At 51.0% G+C, this 20,645-nt stretch overlaps 2 long non-coding RNA genes across 2 annotated transcripts in view; one reads left to right on the top strand and one right to left on the bottom strand.

Annotated features, from left to right (window-relative positions):
- The window catches only part of LOC144671632 (uncharacterized), a 408,427-nt gene that overhangs the window by 169,258 nt on the left and 218,524 nt on the right, over positions 1–20,645 (top strand). The gene's annotated exons all lie outside the window — the stretch shown is intronic.
- LOC144671615 (uncharacterized) lies at positions 291–6,332 on the bottom strand. Its single transcript, XR_013573953.1, has 3 exons — positions 6,246–6,332; positions 3,068–3,242; positions 291–634 (listed from the first exon to the last, which is right to left on the bottom strand). It is a non-coding gene; the product is annotated as an uncharacterized LOC144671615 (long non-coding RNA).

Here is a 20,645-nt window from a genome sequence, read left to right as displayed (position 1 = left end):
GAGTGAGTCTGTGTGTGTATGTGTGAGCGTGTGTGTGGAAATATGTGTGCGAGACTGTGTGTGTGTGTGTGTGTCGGCATCTGTTAATGTATGAATGTTTGTGCCTGTGAGTGTATGAGTGTGAGTGTGCATGTGAGTGTGTGTGAGCGTGAGTGTCTGAGTGTGAGTGTCTGTGTGTGTGTGTGTGTGTGAGTGTGTGTATGCATTGGTCATACAGATATTTCTAGAATTGGAAGAACGCTGCTTAATCGAATGCACAATGTACGGCTTGTTTAATAAATCAGTGCAGATTTCAAGCATTCAAATCAATTTAATTTCCATCATTTTCAACTTTCTGTCATAAGTCAAACAGCAAACCACATTTACAACAGTCATTACAGGTGGGACCTGTCACTCCTACATAGACAATCGACATGGCGTCACATGTTATAGATAGCACAGTGCAAAGTTCACTGAGGATCACAATATTGAAGGTTTAGTAAAGGTTAAATGAAGGTTTAATAAATGATAAAATCAGGGGTCTTGCTGAGTGTTCGTGAGGGGAATGTCTGGTCATGGTTCACACTCCCGGAAGATGACCCCTTATGAGAAGAAAAGGTCCCTCCATGCCTCTCTGGCCTGGTTGCTGAATCGTCTGTAACAGAGGCCAGCGTTAGTAATGGTGAGCTGAGCAGAAACAGCGAGGGAAAGCGGGCAAGCACTTTGACCATGGGAGGCATCACAGCGAGAGCGGGAGGGATGAGAAATACCAGAGAAAGGAGCCAGAATTAAAGAGAGGTGTGAGAGAGGACGAGATAAAGGATCAATACATAAAGAAGGAATGTAAAAGAGAGAGAGAGAGAGAGAGGGAAAGGGCCAAAAAGGTAGAAGGAGAGAGAGGAGGAAGGACAGGTCCAGGGAAGATTGGTTAAAGAGACCAGGAGTCTTAGTCCGCTCTGCTTCCAATCCTGTTTCTGTCTTTCAGATCCTCGTTATATCCACTTGTCGGCTGGACTGGAGCTGAGGTGGATTCATTCTGAGGAGTGACAGGATTGGATATTGAGCGGTGTGTGGGGAGAGTGGACAATGGGGTAGGTGAATTGCTGAGTTATAGAGTGTTTTGAGCCCAGAAACAGGCCTTCCAACCCATCTACACCGGCTGGCTCCACACCAACCTCCTCCTCTTCATCTCATCCCATCATCATATCCCTCTATTCCTCTCTCCCTCATGTGTTTATCCAGCTTCCCCCTTAAATACATCGATACTCATTCACCTCCACCACTCCCTGTGGGAGCGAGTTCCACGTTCTCCCCAACTCTCTGGGTAAAGAGGTTTCTCCTGAATTCCCCATGTATTTATTAGTGATGATCTTATATTGCTGGCCCCTAGTTCTGGTCTCCCCCAAACAAGTGGAAATATCTTCTCTACATCTACCCTATCGAAACCCTTTCATCATTTTAAAGACCTCGATCAGGTCACCCCCTCAGCCTTCTGTTTTCTAGAGAAAAGAGCCCCAGCCTATTCAGTCTATCCTGATAGTTATAACCCCTCAGTTCTGGGATCATTCTAGCAAATCTTTTCTTTCCACCTTCTTCAGTGCCTCTATATCTTTTTTGTAATATGGAGACTGGAACTGTGAACAGTGCTCCCAGTGTGGTCTAACCAGGGGATATGGAGACTGGAACTGTGCACAGTGCTCCAGGTGTGGTCTAACCAAGGGATGTGGAGACTGGAACTGTGCACAGTGCTCCAGGTGTGGTCTAAACAAGGGATATGGAGACCAGAACTGTGCACAGTGCTCCAGGTGTGGTCTAACCAAGGGATATGGAGACCGGAACTGTGCACAGTGCTCCAAGTGTGGTCTAACCAGGGGATATGGAGATCAGAACTGTGCACAGTGCTCCTAGTGTGGTCTAACCAGGGGATATGGAGATCAGAACTGTGCACAGTGCTCCGAGTGTGGTCTAACCAGGGAATATGGAGACTGGAACTGTGCACAGTGCTCCAAGTGTGGTCTAACCAAGGGATATGGAGACCGGAACTGTGCACAGTGCTCCAAATGTGCTCTAACCAAGGGGTATGGAGGCCAGAACTGTGCACAGTGCTCCGAGTGTGGTCTAACCAAGGGATATGGAGACTGGAACTGTGAACAGTGCTCCAAGTGTGGTCTAACCAGGGGATATGGAGACTGGAACTGTGCACAGTGCTCCGAGTGTGGTCTAACCAAGGGATATGGAGACCGGAACTGTGCACAGTGCTCCAAATGTGCTCTAACCAAGGGGTATGGAGGCCAGAACTGTGCACAGTGCTCCGAGTGTGGTCTAACCAAGGGATATGGAGACTGGAACTGTGAACAGTGCTCCAAGTGTGGTCTAACCAGGGGATATGGAGACTGGAACTGTGCACAGTGCTCCGAGTGTGGTCTAACCAAGGGATATGGAGACCAGAACTGTGCACAGTGCTCCAGGTGTGGTCTAACCAGGGGATATGGAGACTGGAACTGTGCCCAGTGCTCCAACTTCTATTCTATCTCTCTAGAAAAGGAGGTGAATGTCTCATTTGCATTATTAATGGCCTTATTAAGCTGTGTCGCTTTTTTAGTGATCTCTGCATCGTTAGCCACCCAGTCCGCCTGCTCCTGCATCCCTGTTTAGAAGAGGTGTCAGCTGTGGCTCAGTTCATAGCACCCTCGCCTTCGAATCAGAGGGTTGTGGGTTCATGTCCCACTCCCGGAAACCAAGAACTGTGATTGTACTCGAAAGAGTTGCAATCTGTGACTGTTGATAACTCGAAAGAGTTCCCTGTTTAGAATTTTATTATCCAAGGCAGTTCAGCCTCCTTAAACTCCCGGTTGAAATCACTGTGGCAGTCAGTGCCCAGGATATTCAGGAGTGAAGAGGGGGGAGAGTGACAGGGTCAGTCCAAGACTATGGGTTAGAGAACACAGGAGAGAGAGGGAGTGATCAAAGGGCCAGGCAGGGAAAGCTATAGAGAGAGGTTTGGATGGGGAGAGTGCGAGGAGGGTGAGATGACAGCTCTCCAGCAGCATCCTGCCACCCCGGGGACAAGGAAGGTGTGTACACTCACCGCAGTTTATCTGTAATGTTTGACAGGTTTATATCGCTGAATAATTCCCGTATGGCCCCTTTCATCCGCTCATAGAAAGTGCGTAAGCGATCCTGAAACCTGGAATACTCTCCCACAAAGGTTCTGTGTCCACCGGGATTGTACACTGAATTTGGGTGTGAGGCTGAAGTATTCCCTGTGAGCAGACATATTGGTAACATGAGTGATTTCTGTGCTTTACTTCAGCAATCTCCACCCCTCAGTCCCTGTCTCCATCTCCCTGTCTCTCTCTCTATTTCTGTTTATCTCTCTCTGTCTCTCTCCCTATTTCTATTTCTCTCTCTCTGTCTCTCTCTCCCGATTTCTGTCTCTCTCTGTCTCTCTCTCCCTATTTCTGTCTCTCTCTGTCTCTCTCCCTATTTCTGTCTCTCTCTGTCTCTCTCTCTATTTCTGTCTCTCTCTGTCTCTCTCCCTATTTCTGTCTCTCTCTGTCTCTCTCCCTATTTCTGTCTCTCTCTGTCTCTCTCCCTATTTCTGTTTCTCTGTCTCTGTCTCTCTCTCCCGATTTCTGTCTCTCTCTGTCTCTCTCCCTATTTCTGTTTCTCTGTCTCTGTCTCTCTCTCCCGATTTCTGTCTCTCTCTGTCTCTCTCTCCCTATTTCTGTCTCTCTCTGTCTCTCTCCCTATTTCTGTCTCTCTCTGTCTCTCTCCCTATTTCTGTCTCTCTCTCCCTATTTCTATTTCTCTCTCTCTGTCTCTCTCCCTATTTCTGTCTCTCTCTGTCTCTCTCCCTATTTCTGTCTCTCTCTGTCTCTCTCCCTATTTCTGTCTCTCTCTGTCTCTCTCCCTATTTCTGTCTCTCTCTGTCTCTCTCTCCCTATTTCTGTCTCTCTCTGTCTCTCTCCCTATTTCTGTCTCTCTCTGTCTCTCTCCCTATTTCTGTTTCTCTCTGTCTCTCTCCCTATTTCTGTTTCTCTGTCTCTCTCTCCCTATTTCTGTCTCTCTCTGTCTCTCTCCCTATTTCTGTTTCTCTGTCTCTCTCTCCCGATTTCTGTCTCTCTCTGTCTCTCTCTCCCTATTTCTGTCTCTCTCTGTCTCTCTCCCTATTTCTGTTTCCCTCTCTCTCTCTCTCTCTCCATTTTTCTGTTTCTCCCTGTCTCTCTCTCTCTGCATCTTTCTTATTTTCTCTCTGTCTCCCTCTTTCTGTTTCTCTCGCTCGCACTCTCTCTCCTTTTTTCTGTTTCTATCTGTCTCTCTCTGCCTTACTTTATTTTCTCTCTCTGTCTCTCTCTTTCTGTTTCTCTCTCTCTCTCTCTCTTCCTTTCTTTCTGTATCTCCCCTTCTCCATCTGTCTGTGTCTCTCTGTCTCTGTCTGTCTGTCTCTCTCTGTCTCTCCCTCACTCTCTTTCTATTTGCCGCTCTCTCTGTCTCTCTCTTGCCCTGAATCTGTCCCCATCTCTTGCTTATCTCTTCTTGAGCCCTGGATTGCAACACTTCATGAAGACAGCTCACTGCCACCCTCTCAAGAGCAGTTAGGGATGGGCAATAAATTCTGGCCTAGCCAGCGATGCCCACACCCCTTAAATGAATAAAAAACTCACACTTACTCTCACTCTCTCTCCACCTCATGCTCAACTCCATCTCTCCTTTTCTCCCTCTCTGTTTCACTCTCCTCTCTCTCCATCATTCCTTTTCTGTCTGTCTGCTCCATCTTTCTCTCTCTATCTGTCTCTCTCTCCGTCTCTCCTTTCACCACCCCTGTCAATCTCCATGACTTTCTGTTTCCACCCCTCCCTCCCTCTCTCTCTCCCCATGTCTCCATCTCATCTCTAAGTTTGTCTCTCTGTTTTTCTTGTTCCCCGTCTCTGTGTAGTGCCCCTCCGACAGTGCGGCACTCCCTCAGTACTGACCCTCCATCAGTGCGGCACTCCCTCAGTACTGACCCTCCATCAGTGCGGCACTCCCTCAGTACTGACCCTCCATCAGTGCGGCACTCCCTCAGTACTGACCCTCCATCAGTGCGGCACTCCCTCAGTACTGACCCTCTGACAGTGCAGCACTCCCTCAGTACTGACCCTCCAACAGTGCGGCACTCCCTCAGTACTGACCCTCCAACAGTGCGGCACTCCCTCAGTACTGACCTTCCAACAGTGCGGCACTCCCTCAGTACTGACCCTCTGACAGTGCAGCACTCCCTCAGTACTGACCCTCCAACAGTGCGGCACTCCCTCAGTACTGACCCTCCAACAGTGCGGCACTCCCTCAGTACTGACCCTCAACAGTGCAGCACTCCCTCAATACTGACCCTCTGACTTTCCCACACTCCCTCAGTACTGACCTTCCAACAGTGCGGCACTCCCTCAGTACTGACCCTCTGACAGTGCAGCACTCCCTCAGTACTGACCCTCCAACAGTGCGGCACTCCCTCAGTACTGACCCTCCATCAGTGCGGCACTCCCTCAGTACTGACCCTCCATCAGTGCGGCACTCCCTCAGTACTGACCCTCTGACAGTGCAGCACTCCCTCAGTACTGACCCTCCAACAGTGCGGCACTCCCTCAGTACTGACCCTCCAACAGTGCGGCACTCCCTCAGTACTGACCTTCCAACAGTGCGGCACTCCCTCAGTACTGACCCTCTGACAGTGCAGCACTCCCTCAGTACTGACCCTCTGACAGTGCAGCACTCCCTCAGTACTGACCCTCTGACAGTGCAGCACTCCCTCAGTACTGACCCTCTGACAGTGCAGCATTCCCTCAGTACTGACCTTCCAACAGTGCGGCACTCCCTCAGTACTGACCCTCTGACAGTGCAGCACTCCCTCAGTACTGACCCTCCAACAGTGCGGCACTCCCTCAGTACTGACCCTCCAACAGTGCAGCACTCCCTCAGTACTGACCCTCCGACAGTGCAGCACTCCGTCAGTACTGACCCTCTGACAGTGCGGCACTCCCTCAATACTGACCCTCTGACAGGGCAACACTCCCTCAGTTCTGACCCTCCGACAGTGCAGCACTCCCTCAGTACTGACCCTCCAACAGTGCAGCACTCCCTCAGTACTGACCCTCCAACAGTGCAGCACTCCCTCAGTACTGATCCTCCGACAGTGCAGCACTCCCTCAGTACTGACCCTCCGACAGTGCAGCACCCCCTCAGTACATTCTTGTTGTGTTACCGTTTACCCCTTAGGGACCATGTACCTGTGAGGACGCACAGCGAGGTCAAGACAACAGCCACGGACACGCAGAGGAGCTTCATTGCTTAGAACCGGTTACTTCTCTGTCTGGGGTGAACCTGAGGATGGAAGAGAGCATCATTCTGGTTAGCCAGCTCCGAGAGGGGGGCACAGCGGGGGTGAGAACCGGAGTGCTTATCACTGCTTATCCCAGAATTCCCCCACCAGAGGGAAGACATTCTCTCCATCCAAGCCCACCAGAGCCTTTCATCATCCGAGGGCTCGGTCACTCAGTGAGGAGAGCACAGGGCTGCTCAGTGCAACACGCCCTCGTAATTTAACCCTTTCAGCCTGCGGGCCTGGTACCCGGGAATCCACACCGCACCAGCTGCACGGTCATCCTCTCCGTCCGGAGGTGTGGTGTCCAGCGCTGACCAGGCAGGGCCTAACCGGACCTTCATATTCTCACCCAGCGTCCCGACGAGCTGCATTGTGACAGTATAACTGGGGTTTTCGATCGAGATAGGATCCTCGTACACAAGGGCGTATCTCTCGAAAGCACATGTACCTCACCCACCCCCGGGCCAAGTCACGGGATGGGAGGCGGGGGGAGGGGGTTGGGGGGGGTGGGTGGTGAGGGGGGAGGGGGAGGTTCCCTCTTGTATTAATAAAGCACCCACACCCACTTCCCCCCGACTCCCCCCAACATACCAGGAACCTCCCGAAGCAGCTGACGGAAAGGGTCCACGGGTGCACAGCAGGATCCCACAACGGCAACGAGGGCAACCGGCCGTCGGCTGCCCGAAGAATGTTGGCCCAGGCCACAGCGGGAAAGGGAAGAAAGGAAATCAGAGGGAAAGGGAGCGGGAGAAAGAGGGAGAAAGAAAGAAACTGGCTTCGGTCGTGCACTCAGTACCCCCAAGACGGCGGGAGGAGATTTTTACAGACCAGTGACTGCAATTGACGTGTAACCACTGGTGTCAGGTAGGAAAAGCAGATGATCCATTTACACACAGCAAGATCCCACAAACAGCAAAATGATAATAACCCAGATCATTGTAAAAACGATCAACTTACGATAGTGGCTGCAGGAGCTTTTACTGACCCTCTGACAGTGCAGCACTCCCTCAGTACTGACCCTCCAACAGTGCAGCACTCCCTCAGTACTGACCCTCTGACAGTGCAGCACCCCCTCAGTACTGACCCTCCGACAGTGCAGCACTCCCTCAGCACTGACACTCCGACAGTGCAGCACCCCCTCAGTACTGACCCTCTGACAGTGCAGCACCCCCTCAGTACTGACCCTCCGACAGTGCAGCACTCCCTCAGTACTGACCCTCTGACAGTGCAGCACTCCCTCAGCACTGACCCTCCGACAGTGCAACGCTCCCTCAGTACTGACCCTCAACAGTGCAGCACTCCCTCAATACTGACCCTCTGACTTTCCCACACTCCCTCAGTACTGACCTTCTGACTGTACAGCAACTCCTCAGTACTGACCCTCCGACAGTGCAGCACTCCCTCAGTACTGACCCTCTGACAGTGCAGCACTCCCTCAGTACTGACCCTCCGACAGTGCAGCACTCCCTCAGTACTGACCCTCTGTCAGTGCAGCACTCCCTCAATACTGACCCTCCGACAGTGCAGCACTCTCTCAGTACTGACCCTCAACAGTGCAGCACTCCCTCAATACTGACCCTCTGACTTTCCCACACTCCCTCAGTACTGACCTTCTGACTGTACAGCAACTCCTCAGTACTGACCCTCCGACAGTGCGGCACTCCCTCAGTACTGACCCTCCGACAGTGCAGCACTCCCTCAGTACTGACCCTCTGTCAGTGCAGCACTCCCTCAATACTGACCCTCCGACAGTGCAGCACTCCCTCAGTACTGACCCTCAACAGTGCAGCACTCCCTCAATACTGACCCTCTGACTTTCCCACACTCCCTCAGTACTGACCTTCTGACTGTACAGCAACTCCTCAGTACTGACCCTCCGACAGTGCGGCACTCCCTCAGTACTGACCCTCCGACAGTGCAGCACTCCCTCAATACTGATCCAAAATCTGAGGCCTAGAGAGCTGCTCAGATCTGGCCCTTGCCAACCGGGAGCAAATAACCAAGCAAAGCCCCACACCCCGTCCAAACTCCCAAAGAGCGACAGGGAGCTGTGGGCCAAAACTGCAGAAGGCCGCGCCTGGCTGGCCTAGGCCGCAGGATGGGCCTGAACCCTCAGCCTGGGGATGGAGCCCAGTCAGAAAGGGAGCTCAGGGCTCGAGAACACTTACTGCCAAGGAGAGCTGCTGCTTCTGCCACCTCACCCTCAATCGCTCCCCTTAATGTACCTGAGATTTCCTCATTTATCTTATTAGTGGTGAGGGCTGTACCAGGCCTCAAAATTTCCATTAAGTTGAGTTATGACAGGCATCCAATCACGCTGTTAAATTATCTCATCAAAACTCATTAGCTGGTCGCCTCCTTGTTGGAGTGAAGATATTCTGATGTTGGCGGTGATCTAACTGAGTCGTTTTAGATGAGAATAGAGTTTCAATAGGTTCGGTGGTAACTGTATCCTCAGGCGGCAAAGGTAGGGGTGGGTGAGGGGAGGTAGCCCAGAGCAATGGGGTAGACCCTTCAAATTGGAGCCAGGCCGTTCAGGGGGTGATGTCAGGAAGCACTTCTTCACACAAAGGGGAGGGGAAACCTGGAACTCACTCCCCCTCCACGAAAACTGTTGAGGCTGGGAGGGGGTCAGTTGAACATTTCAAAACTGAGATTGATAGAGATTGGGTGAGCGGATTCAGGGTTACGGAGCTGAGCCGGGTAGATGGAATGGCCTCCTGCTGTTCCTGTGTAACAGGCTCGAGGGGGCTGAATGGGCCTCCTCCTGTTCCTCTATAACAGGCTCGAGGGGGCTGAATGGGCCTCTTCCTGTTCCTGTGTAACAGGCTCGAGGGTGCTGAATGGGCCTCCTCCTGTTCCTGTGTAACAGGCTCGAGGGTGCTGAATGGGCCTCCTCCTGTTCCTGTGTAACAGGCTCGAGGGTGCTGAATGGGCCTCCTCCTGTTCCTGTGTAACAGGCTCGAGGGTGCTGAATGGGCCTCCTCCTGTTCCTGTGTAACAGGATCGAGGGGCTGATAGGCCCCCTCCTGTTCCTGGAAAATGCTCCTCACTGCTACACGTGCCATTTCAATTAAGAGCAAGTTTGCGCCCTTGAGTATTAAATATGTTCAGATTTCTCATTTGAGGGTTGAAGGTTTCCTTGGAAGCTCTCCACCATTCAGAGCAGCACGTCAATATTTACAGGGGATCCCCGGGGAGTGTGTCAGTATTTACAGGGGGTCCCCGGGGAGTGTGTCAGTATTTACAGGGGGTCCCCGGGGATTGTGTCAGTATTTACAGGGGGTCCCCGGGGAGTGTGTCAGTATTTACAGGGGGTCCCCGGGGAGTGTGTCAGTATTTACAGGGGGTCCCCGGGGAGTGTGTCAGTATTTACAGGGGGGAATCCCCGGGGAGTGTGTCAGTATTTACAGGGGGTCCCCGGGGAGTGTGTCAGTATTTACAGGGGGTCCCCGGGGAGTGTGTCAGTATTTACAGGGGGTCCTGGGGAGTGTGTCAGTATTTACAGGGGGGTCCCCGGGGTGTGTGTCAGTGTTTACAGGGGGTCCCTGAGAAGTGTGTCTGTGTTTACAGGGGGTCCCAGGGAATATGTTAGTATGTACAGGATATCCCAGGGAGTGTGTTAATATTCATGCTGTGTCTCTGAGATTGTATCAATGTTTACCGGGAGTTTCCACCCCCCCTCAGTGAAGTTTGGGCCTAGCAGACAGTGACTGATGTTAACCCACATCGGTTTCTGTCATTATCCCAGGGTTTGGGTTGTGAAATGCGGAGTGTTTTTGTTTGTTGTGTAAAGTTAATCTGCAGTCGGTGAATTGCAACATGGAGCAGGTTCACTGGGGTGTGAGTAAAGAGTCTGTAGACAATGTTGAAACCGTCTCTCCGTCGATGCAGTTTAGTTGAGGTAATTCAGTAAATGCCCACTGGCGATTTTTAAAACTCCTAACAACAGCTTTCCTTTCTTTGTTTACCACAAGTTTCACAAGACTAGAAGGTCCAAATTCGCAAATAAAGGTCTATTAATAGAAAACATGGCAGGAATCTGCTTGTCTGCTGCTTCTTCTCACTTTGGTTCTTCGAAGGGCCTAAAATTTCAAAGATTTGACCCCACCCTGCTCGGCGTTCACCTCCCTGCTCCTGGGGTTGATGGATGGTTTTTCTAACATCGCACCCCTTCATCGAGAGGCTGGTTCAAGGACCCCTGTCAGGGACCATCACCCAACATGCGTTTCATGCGTTTCAGTTAATTCTATTGAAACTCAATGCCCCTTGAGGCCTACAGACACGGCCTTGCTCCCCCTCCTGCCATGGTTTCACAGCAATAGATGCTGGACCTTACACCCACCCCCCGCCACTCCCCTACCCCTGTTGTCCCACCTGAAACACGCTGCCCCACTGCTCCGCTACCACCTCCTGGAAAGTCCCTGGGGTCACCTCTAGGCGCTTTCCTGTCACCGGACCAGGCGTGGCTTAAAGTCACAGTGCGCGCCTGCCCCCCACCTTGTGGGGGAATGCAAATGGTCCCAGGAGCACTGGTGAAATGGAGAGCAGCAGGAGGAGACCCCCGCACCCACCCCCATCCCGGTGCCCTGGGGACTAGACTATCCCCTAAACCAATGTCGTTTGTAAAAACACAGGTGATCCGGGGCATTAGCGTATTGCTGTTTGTGGGATCTTTCTGTGCAAAAATTAGCCGCCGCGTTCTCTACATATCTAAAGTTTAGAACCACTGCGTTGGCGGTGAGAATTCTGGGATGTCCTGACAGAGATGGAAATCATGGTGGGGGAGGGGGGATGGGGGGTGCGATGACGGTGAGGCCGGAGTAGGAGGAGAGCAGAGACCTTGGAGGGTTGTAGGGGCTGGAGGAGGTTACAGAGATAGGGAGAGTTGTAGGGGCTGGAGGGGGTTACAGAGATAGGGAGGGTTGTAGGGGCTGGAGGGGGTTACAGAGATAGGGAGGGTTGTAGGGGCAGGAGGAGGTTACAGAGATAGGGAGGGTTGTAGGGGCTGGAGGGGGTTACAGAGATAGGGAGGGTTGTTGGGGCTGGAGGAGGTTACAGAGATAGGGAGGGTTGTAGGGGCTGGAGGAGGTTACAGAGATAGGGAGGGTTGTAGGGGCTGGAGGAGGTTTCAGAGATAGGGAGGGTTGTAGGGGCTGGAGGAGGTTACAGAGATAGGGAGGGTTGTAGGGGCTGGAGGAGGTTACAGAGATAGGGAGGGTTGTTGGGGCTCGAGGAGGTTACAGAGAGAGGGAGGGTGGTAGGGACTGGAGAAGTTTACAAAGATAGGGAAGGTTTTAGGGGCTGGAGGAGGCTACAGAGACAGGGAGTGTTGTAGGGGCTGGAGGAGGTTACGGAGATAGGGAGGGTTGTCGGGGCTGGAGGATGTTACAGTTATAGGCAGGGTTGTAGGGGCTGGAGGAGGTTACAGAGATAGGGAGGGTTGTAGGGGTTGGAGGAGGTTACAGAGATGGGGAGGGTTGTAGGGGTTGGAGGAGGTTACAGAGATAGGGAGGGTTGTAGATTCTGCAGGAGGATAGGGAGGGTTGTAGGGGCTGGAGGCGGTTACAGTGATAGGGAGGGTTGTAGGGGCTGGAGGAGTTTACAGTAATAGGGAGGGTTGTATGGGTTGGAGGAGGTTACAGAGATGGGGAGGGTTGTAGGGGCTGGAGGAGGTTACAGAGATAGGGAGGGTTGTAGGGGCTGGAGGAGGTTACAGAGATAGGGAGGGTTGTTTGGGCTGGAGGAGGTTGCAGAGATAGGGAGGGTTGTAGGGGCTGGAGGAGGTTACAGAGATAGGGAGGGTTGTAGGGGCTGGAGGAGGTTACAGAGATAGGGATTGTTGTAGGGGCTGGAGATGGTTACAGAGATAGGGAGGGTGTAGGGGCTGGAGGAGGTTACAGAGACAGGGAGTTTTGTAGGGGCTGGATGAGGTTACGGAGATATGGAGGGTTGTCGGGGCTGGAGGATGTTACAGTTATAGGTAGGATTGTAGCGGCTGGAGGAGGTTATAGAGATAGGGAGGGTTGTAGGGGCTGGAGGAGGTTACAGGAATGAGGAGGGTTGTAGGGGCTGGAGGAGGTTACAGAGATAGGGAGGGTTGTAGGGGCTGGAGGAGGTTACGGAGATAGGGAGGGTTGTAGGGGCTGGAGGTGGTTACAGAGATTGGGAGGGTCGCAGGGGCTGGAGGAGGTTACAGAGATAGGGAGTGTTGTAGGGCCTAGATGAGGTTGCAGAGATAGGGAGTGAGGGGAGTGGAGACCATGGAAGTATTTGGAAACATTGAATAATTGTAAATAAACTGATGTCTCTGAGGTTCAGGGAGGTACCCCACTCATATTCGGAACAAACATTTTCGGGCAGGACAGGAATGTCTCCTAAACACCAAATAAATGCTTTTTAAAGGCTGACCCAAGTGTTATTGGCTGCATTTCCCAATCCTTTCTTGCCTGAGCATCACCATTATTCTTGACAATATTGCTAAATAAGATGTTAATGTGTTTGTGTCACATTCTTGTCTGATCAGACATTCTTTGTGTTTACCTTGGCTCCATTTGTTGTACCCTCACCTCTGTGTCAGGGAGCTGTGGTCAGTCTTAGAGGCCCTGTGGGATAAGGAGGGGCTGGATGCTGTGGGATGGTTCCCCGAGCAGACTGTCAAAGTCATTTGGCAGAATGCCTCATCGCCAGAACTTTCCAACAAGCACCAAGACGTAGCTTGGCTGGTGGTGAGAAAGGCCCTCCCCGTCAGATCCTTCCAACACACCAGGAGTCTCACCCCCTCGGCACGTTGCCCTCGAGGTGGCTGTGGTGGGGAAGAGACCGTTGTTCACCTCCTTGTGGATTGTGCCTTGGCCAGGAAGGTCTGGAGAGAGATGCAGTGGTTGCTGTCGAGGTTCATCCTGAGCAGTTCTGTGACACAGGACTCTGTGCTCTACGGGCTGTTCCCAGGGACACACACCGAGACAAATATCAACTGCAGCTGGAGGATCATCAACTCGGTGAAAGACGCTCTTTGGTTTGCCCGAAACTTGTTGGTCTTCCAGCGCAAAGAGTTGTCCCCAACCGAGTGTTGTAGACTGACACATTCCAAAGTCCAGGACTACGTGCTGAGGGACGCACTAAAGCTTGGGGCAGCCACCACAAAGGCACAATGGGGAAAGGTCGCTGTCTAAGACCTTTCTGCCACAGTGCACTGAGGGACTGGGAATTGTATAGACCCCTCGGGCTGTACAGCTCACAATGAATGTATGAATCGAATACTAATTGTATTATAATTGTATTGAAGCAACTCAGAGTGCAACATGATGTATGTTGATAACTCCAATCCCATTGTCTGATTGTAATGACCATATTGAGATGATTGTAATATTCATTGATTGTATTGAAGCACCTTGTGATCCATGTGTAAAAGCTGAACCTGATTGCACTTTTTGTGATGGCAATTTAGAAATGTATTGTAATGTTCTTCCAGATATTTTCTGAATAAAGTATATTTTTCAAAAAAGAAAGCTGTGGCCAGAAGCCTGCCCACCATCTACAAGGCACAAGTCAGGAGTCTCTAATGGAATACTCCCCACTTGCCCTGGATGAGTGCAGCTCCCACAACACTCAAGAAGCTCAACACCATCCAGGACAAAGCAGCCCCGCTTGACTGGCACCCCATCCACAAACATTCACTCCCTCCACCACCGACGCACAGTGGCAGCAGTGTGTGTACCATCTACAAGATGCACTGCAGGAATTCACCAAGTCTCCTTCGACAGCACCTTCCAAACCCACAATCGCTACCATTTGGAAGGACAAGGGCAGCAGATAGATGGGGAACACCACCACCTGGAAGTTCCTCTCCAAGTGACTCACCATCCTGACTTGGAAATATATCGGCCGTTCCTTCACTGTCGCTGGATCAAAATCCTGGAACTCCCTCCCTAACAGCACGGTGGCTTTTTTGTTTAGCCCAGCCCAAGTGAGGCCTGATATGGTGAGTCTCGGGCCATGCAGTTGATTTAATTGACTAGCCATCACTTCTACACATCCATTTGCCAGAACAAGAGCTCGCACTAGCCTTTGGCATTGGTCTCTGCTCACAAGTGGAAAGAACACCTTCATAGTCATAAGCCCCCCACCAGGTCGCCTTGCCTTGTCCTGGTTCTCTGATCTGAATCAGTAGCATTATTAATGTACCTGAGATTTTGCCCGTCAGTCTTATTGGTGGTTAGGATTGGGGTCGAGGACGACCTAGTCGGGTCATTACTAAAGAATGGCAGACAGGAGACATTAAAATATTTATTCCATTCAATGATGTGTACATTAATAGAGCCAAAGTATTCTCACCACCTCATCAAGGGTTATTATAATTAACTAGGTTGGTAAAGCTCCAACATACCAGAGGGAAAGTGTTTTCCCCAGCAAGAGTGAAACTGAGAGGAGTGAAAGGGTGAGGGGCTGGAAATACAGCAGATTCATCAGCTGCAGCTCAGAGGGTGGCAATCTCACCTCTGAGCTATAGCAGGTACTGCATTTAAACCCCAGTCCAACACAAAACTCCCATAACCCAGGCCAACACGCCCACTATAGAGCAGAGGGAGTGCTGCACTGTCAAAGGGTCAGTATTGAGGGTGCACTGCACTGTCGGAGGGTCAGTACTGAGGGGGAGCTGCACTGTCAGGGGACCAGTACTGAGGGAGTGCTGCACTGTCAGAGGGTCAGTACTGAGGGAGTGCTGCACTGTCAGAGGGTCAGTACTGAGGGAGTGCTGCACTGTCAGAGGGTCAGTACTGAGGGAGTGCTGCACTGTCGGAGGGTCAGTACTGAGGGTGCACTGCACTGTCAGGGGACCAGTACTGAGGGAGTGCTGCACTGTTGGAGGGACTGTCCTGCAGAACCCACCTGGGTTATGGGTTCAAGTATCTGGAGAGGGCCTTGAGCCCTCTGCCATCAGACTCAGAGATGTATTACCCGCAGAGTCACAGCTAAAAGGAAGTCCATAAGATGGGAAGCACGTGAGAATTCCTGGTGGTCTATGACCAGGCCTACAGATCCAGGGAAAGCCTGGCCTTGATTTGAACACTCCCTCCAGACCCCATTCACAGAGAAGGAACAGTATTTAATTCTTCGATCACTCCCAGGCAAACCCATAAATACAGAGGGACAGAAGGATCCCTCCCATGTACAGACGCTTAATTAGAGCCCATCAGGGGTAACTGTGTCCAGTTCTTAGCCCCAGCCCTCAGGAAGGGTATACTGGCCTTACCCAGGGTGCATCGCCGATTGATCAGAATGATCCCCCAGGACTGAAAGGGTGAAAGTCGGAGACCAGGTTGCACAGCCTTGACTTGCATTCCACAAGTAGCAGGATTAGGGGGCGATCTGATCGAGGTGTCCAAGGTGATTAAAAGGTTCGACAGGGTCCATAGAGAGAAACTATTTCCTTTCATTACCGGGAGGTTGTGGTGGAGGTGGGGGTTTGGTGGAGGGAAGGGTCCAGAACAAGGGGGCAGAACATTAAAATTGGAGCCAGGCCGTCCAGGGGGTGATGCACATTCTTCACACAAAGGCGGAGTTGGAAATCTGGAACTCTCTACACCCTCCCCCCAAAAAAACATTGCAGGAGGTAGGGAGTCAATTGAGATTTTCAAGATCGGGATTGATGCATCGACATTGAGAAAGGGACATGGAGCAAGGGCAAAGTACGTCAGTATTTACAGGGGGGTCCCCGGGGAGTGTGTCAGTCTTTACAGGGGTGTCCCCGGGGAGTGTGTCAGTCTTTACAGGGGGTCCCCGGGGAGTGTGTCAGTATTTACAGGGGGTCTCCGGGGAGTGTGTCAGTCTTTACAGGGGTGTCCCCGGGGAGTGTGTCAGTATTTACAGGGGGTCTCCGGGGAGTGTGTCAGTATTTACAGGGGGGTCCCCGGGAAGTGTGTCAGTATTTACAGGGGGGTCCCCGGGGAGTGTGTCAGTATTTACAGGGGGGTCCCCGGGGAGTGTGTCAGTATTTATAGGGGGGTCCCCGGGGAGTGTGTCAGTATTTACAGGGGGTCCCCGGGGAGTGTGTCAGTATTTATAGGGGGGTCCCCGGGGAGTGTGTCAGTATTTACAGGGGGTCCCCGGGGAGTGTGTCAGTATTTATAGGGGGGTCCTCGGGGAGTGTGTCAGTATTTACAGGGGGTCCCCGGGGAGTGTGTCAGTATTTATAGGGGGTTTCCGGGGAGTGTGTCTGTCCACAAGAAAGACCCAGACCTTCCTGTCGCTTGCCATTTTAACACTCCACCCTGCTCTCATGCCCACATGTCTGTCCTTGGCTTGCTGCATTGTTCCAGTGAAGCCCAATGCAAACTGGAGGAACAGCACCTCATCTTCCGACTCGGCACTTTACAGCCTTCTGGGCTGAATATTGAATTCAACAGCTTTAGATCTTAAACTCCCTCCCCCCATCCCCACCCCCTTTCTTCCCCCTCCCTTTTGTATTTTTCAATAATTTTTATAGATTTTTCTTTTCCCACCTATTTCCATTATTTTTAAATCTACAACTAATACCTTGTTAGTCTTTCCACCCCACCCCCACTAGAGCTGTACCTTGAATATCCTGCCATCCATTCTTAATTAGCACATTTCTTAGATAATATCACCACCTTCAACACCTCTTTGATCCTTTTGTCTGTGACATATTTTGATTATCTGCTCCTAACACTGCTTGCTTGTCCCCACAACCACCCCACCCTCAACTTCTCTCCCCCCGCCCCTCACCTTAAACCAGCTTATATTTCACCCCTCTCCTAACTATACTTCAGTTCTGTTGAAGGGTCATATGGACTCGAAATGTCAACTCTTTTCTTCTCCACCGGGGGAGTTGCACTGCTGGTTAAGGGGAATATCACAGCTGTACGACAGGAGGACACCTCGGTGGGCTCATGCAGCGAGGCAATATGGGTAGAGCTCTGGAATAGGAAGGGCGCAGTCACAATGTTGGGGGTTTATTATAGGCCTCCCAATTGCCGGCGGGAGATTGAGGAACGGTTATGTAGGCAGATTTTGGAAAGATGTAAAAGCAATAGGGTTGTTGTGGTGGGTGATTTTAACTTTCCCGATATTGATTGGGAATCACTTAGCGTTAGGGGTTTGGATGGTGCAGAATTTGTAAGGTGCATCCAGGAGGGCTTCCTGAGACGATATGTAGATAGTCCAACTAGGGAAGGGGCAATACTGGACCTGGTATTAGGGAATGAACCCGGCCAGGTGGTCGAAGTTTCAGTAGGAGAGCATTTCGGGAAAAGTGACCATAATTCAGTAAGTTTCAAGGTACTGGTGGATAAGGATAACTGGAGTCCTCGGGTTAAGGTGCTTAATTGGGGGAAGGCTAATTATAACAATATTAGGCAGGAACTGAGGAATCTAGACTGGAGGCGAATGTTTGAGGGCAAATCAACAACTGACATGTGGGGGGCTTTCAAACGTCAGTTGATAAGAATTCAGGACCGGCCTGTTCCTGCTAGGATGAAGGATAAGTATGGCAAGTTTCAGGAACCTTGGATAACGAAGGATATTGTGAGATTAGTCAAAAAGTAAAGGGGAGCATTCGTAAGGGCTAGAAGGCTGGGAACAGATGAAGCCCATGGAGAATATAAAGAAAGTAGGAAGAAACTTAAGCAAGGAGTCAGGAGGGCTAATAGGGGTCATGAAAAGTCACTGGCAACCAGGATTAAGGAAAATCCCAAGGCCTTTTATACATATGTAAAAAGCAAGAGGGTAGCCAGCCAAAGGGTGGGCCCACTCAGGGACAGAGGTGGGAATCTGTGTGTGGAGCCAGAAGAAATGGGAGAGATACTAAATGAATACTTCTCATCAGTATTCACCAAAGAGAAGGACTGAGCGGTCGATTTGTCTAGGGAAGAGTGTGTAAGATACCCTGGATCATGTTGAGATTAAAAAAGAGGAGGTGTTAGGCGTCTTGAAGAATATTAAGGTGGATAAGTCCCCAGGGCCAGATTGGATCTACCCCAGAGTACTGAGGGAGGCAAGGGAGGAGATTGCTGGGGCCTTGACAGAAATATTTGTATCCTCACTGGCTATGAGTGAGGTCCCAGAGGACTGGAGAATGGCCAATGTTGTTCCATTGTTTAAGAAGGATAGCAGGGATAATCCAGGAAATTATAGGCTGGTGAGCCTTATGTCAGTGGTAGGGAAATTATTGGACAAGATTCTCCGTGACAGGATTTACTACCATTTGGAAGCAAATGGGCGTATTAGTGAGAGGCAGCATGGTTTTGTGAAGGGGAGGTCGTGTCTCACTAACTTGATCGAGTTTTTCGAGGAAGTGACAAAGATGATCGACGATGGAAGGGCAGTGGATGTTATAAACATGGATTTCAGTAAGGCCTTTGACAAGGTCCCTCATGGCAGACTGGTACAGAAGGTAAAGTTGCACGGGATCAGAGGTGAGCTGGCAAGATGGATACAGAATTGGCTTGGTCATAGAAGACAGACGGTAGCAGTGGAAGGGTGCTTTTCTGAATGGAGAGCTGTGACTAGCGGAGTTCCGCAGGGATCAGTGCTGGGACCTTTGCTGTTTGTAGTATACATAAATGATTTGGAGGAAAATGTAACTGGGCTAATTAGTAAGTTTGCAGATGATACTAAGGTTGGAGGAGTTGCAGATAGTGAAGAGGATTGTCAAAGGATACAACGGGATATAGATCGGTTGGAGACTTGGGCGGAGAAATGGCAGATGGAGTTTAATCCGGACAAATGCGAGGTAATGCATTTTGGAAGGTCTAATACAGGCAGGAATTACACAGTAAATGGCAGAACCCTTAAGTGCATCGACGGGCAGAGGGATCTGGGTGTACAGGTCCACAGATCACTGAAAGTGGCAACGCAGGTGGATAAGGTAGTCAGGAAGGCATATGGCATGCTTGCCTTCATCGGCAGGGGTATTGAGTATAAAAGCTGGGAAGTCATGCTACAGCTGTATAGAACCTTAGTTAGGCCACACTTGGAATATTGCGTGCAATTCTGGTCACCACATTACCAGAAGGATATGGAGGCGTTGGAGAGGGTGCAGAGGAGGTTTACCAGGATGCTGCCTGGTCTGGAGGTTATTAGCTATGAGGAGAGGTTGGAGAAACTCGGATTGTTCTCACTAGAGCGACGGAGATTGAGGGGCGACTTGATAGAAGTTTACAAAATTTTGAGTGGCATGGACAGAGTAGATAGTCAGAAGCTTTTTCCCAGGGTGGAAGAGTCAATTACTAGGGGACACAGATTTAAGGTGAGAGGAGAAAACTATAGAGGAGATGTGTGGGGCAAGTTTTTTACGCAGAGGGTAGTGAGTGTCTGGAATTCGCTGCCAGAGGAGGTGGTGGAAGCAGATACGATAGTGGTGTTTAAGAGGCAGCTTGACAAATACATGAATAGGATGGGAATAGAGGGATACGGACCCTGGAAGTGCAAAATGTTTTAGTTGACGGGCAATATGATCGGCGCAGGCTTGGAGGGCCGAAGGGCCTGTTCCTGTGCTGTACTTTTCTTTGTTCTTCGTTGTTCTTTATTTACAGGAGGTCCCCGGGGAGTGTGTCAGTATTTACAGGGGTCCCCGGGGAATGTGTCAGTATTTACAGGGGGGTCCCCGGGGAGTGTGTCAGTATTTACAGGGGGGTCCCCGGGGTGTGTGTCAGTATTTACAGGGGGTCCCCGGGGAGTGTGTCAGTATTTACAGGGGGTCCCCGGGGAGTGTGTCAGTATTTACAGGGGGGTCCCCGGGGAGTGTGTCAGTATTTACAGGGGGGTCCCCGGGGAGTGTGTCAGTATTTACAGGGGGGTCCCCGGGGAGTGTGTCAGTGTTTACAGGGGGTCCCCGGGGAGTGTGTCAGTGTTTACAGGGATTCCCGGGGAGTGCGTCAAGATTTACAGGGTTTCCTGGTGGGTGTGTCAGTATTTACAGGGGGTCCTGGGGAGTGTGTCAGTATTTACAGGGGGTCCCCGGGGAGTGTGTCAGTGTTTACAGGGGGTCCCTGAGAAGTGTGTCAGTATTTACAGGGGGTCCCAGGGAATATGTTAGTATGTACAGGATATCCCAGGGAGTGTGTTAATATTTATGCTGTGTCTCTGAGATTGTATCAATGTTTACCGGGAGTTTCCACCCCCCCTCAGTGAAGTTTGGGCCTAGCAGACAGTGACTGATGTTAACCCACATCGGTTTCTGTCATTATCCCAGGGTTTGGGTTGTGAAATGCGGAGTGTTTTTGTTTGTTGTGTAAAGTTAATCTGCAGTTGGTGAATTGCAACATGGAGCAGGTTCACTGGG

The sequence above is a fragment of the Cetorhinus maximus genome, chromosome 33 (assembly GCF_964194155.1).
Source record: "Cetorhinus maximus chromosome 33, sCetMax3.hap1.1, whole genome shotgun sequence".
NCBI lineage: Eukaryota > Metazoa > Chordata > Chondrichthyes > Lamniformes > Cetorhinidae > Cetorhinus > Cetorhinus maximus.
Note: the sequence above shows the minus strand (reverse complement) of the source record. Positions and strands in the feature narration are given on the sequence as shown.